Source organism: Perca fluviatilis, chromosome 13 (genome assembly GCF_010015445.1).
Source record: "Perca fluviatilis chromosome 13, GENO_Pfluv_1.0, whole genome shotgun sequence".
NCBI lineage: Eukaryota > Metazoa > Chordata > Actinopteri > Perciformes > Percidae > Perca > Perca fluviatilis.
The window spans coordinates 2,110,877-2,112,691 of NC_053124.1; the positions used below are offsets into that span (position 1 = coordinate 2,110,877).

Genomic DNA, 1,815 nt, shown 5'->3' on the forward strand with positions numbered 1-1,815 from the left:
AAATTACTACTGGCCTTTTAACTGCTGCAGACAAAGGTCTTGTCTCCATTCTTGTTTTACTAGATCTTAGTGCTGCATTTGACACAATTGACCATTCAATCCTGTTACAGAGATTGGAACACTTGGTTGGCATTAAAGGAATTGCTCTGAGTTGGTTTAGGTCCTATTTCTCTGATCAATCTCAATTTGTGAATGTTAATGATAAATCCTCAAGCGTACGCTAAAAGTTAGCCATGGGGTTCCTCAAGGCTCAGTGCTTGGACCAATTCTATTCTCCTTATATATGCTTCCTCTAGGCAATATTATTAGAAAACACTCAATTAACTTTCACTGTTATGCGGATGACACCCAATTATACTTGTCAATCAAACCAGACGAAACCAGTCAGCTAGCAAAATTTCAAGAGTGCATTAAGGATATAAAATCCTGGATGACCTATAATTTTCTGATGTTAAACCCTAACAAAACTGAAGTTATTGTGCGGGCCCTAAACACCTCCGAACTTCATTATCTAGAGATATAGCTACTCTGGATGGTGTTGCCCTGGCCTCCAGCACCACTGTTAGAAATTTAGGAGTTATCTTTGATCAGGATATATCCTTTAATGCCAATCTAAAACAAACCTCAAGAACAGCCTTTTTCATCTTCGGTACATTGCCAAAATTAGGAATATCCTGTCTCAAACACCCGCTGAAAAACTAGTCCATGCATTTGTTACTTCCAGGCTGGACTATTGTAATTCCCTACTGTCAGGTTGCTCAAATAAGTCTCTTAAGACTCTCCAGCTGATCCAGAATGCTGCAGCGCGTGTTCTCACAAGAACTAAGAAAAGAGATCATATTTCTCCTGTATTAGCTTCTCTGCATTGGCTTCCTGTTGAATCCAGGATTGAGTTTAAAGTCCTTCTCTTGACCTACAAAGCTCTAAATGGTCTAGCACCATCATATCTAGAAGAGCTCCTAATACCCTATTGTCCCACTAGAGCACTGCGCTCCCCAGAATGCAGAGTTACTGGTGGTACCTAGAGTCTCTAAAAGTAGAATGGGAGCCAGAGCCTTCAGTTATCAGGCTCCTCTCCTATGGAACCAGCTCCCGATCTGGGTTCGGGGGGCAGAAACTGTCACCTCATTCAAGAATGAACTTAAAACTCTCCTATTTGATAAAGCTTATAGTTAGGGAGTGAGGAGTTGCAGTGTTCACCTAACTGGCCCAACTGCTTCTCTTCATAATTGTTAGATTAATAATACATAACAAAGTAGAGGGAGGCAGGCCAGCCAAGCCAGATCCCCGCGGGGAGAGTTCTAAGCCCGAAAAAGCTACCTCTCCTTATGACCTGTCTCTCTTAGTTACCTGTTATAGTTACGCTGTTATAGTCCTAGACTGCCGGGGGACTTCCTTCCTTTGACACACTGAGCTGCTCTCTCCTCTCCCTTTCTATTACTGTTTCTATTACTGTTACTATTACTATTACTATTTGTGTGCAGCCCGTCCCAGAAATGCTTGTTACTAATCCTAGCTAGCGGGGAGTTTACTCCCGGAGTCCTTATGCTTTTTTCCCCAAGCGTATTTCCTTGGAGAACGTTGGCACCAAGACCCTGGTTGCAGCTGTCGCCGTGGTCCTGCTGCACTCCCTGCTGAGCTCAGCGATGCCCTGCAATGTCATGCTGCGTCCTGCTGAACCCTGCAGCTTCCCGCTACATCCAGTCACTGTTCCATTATTAATGTGACTACTATCGCCACTGTTCATCACACCCCCAACCGGCTCGTCAGACACCGCCTACCAAGAGCCTGGGTCTGTCCGAGGTTTCTTCCCAA

The 1,815-nt window shown here is 44.1% G+C and overlaps 1 pseudogene; it reads left to right on the forward strand.

Moving 5' to 3' along the window:
* The first annotated feature begins 280 nt into the window (after positions 1-280).
* On the forward strand, positions 281-1,176 carry LOC120571280 (annotated as a pseudogene).
* Positions 1,177-1,815: the final 639 nt, after the last annotated feature.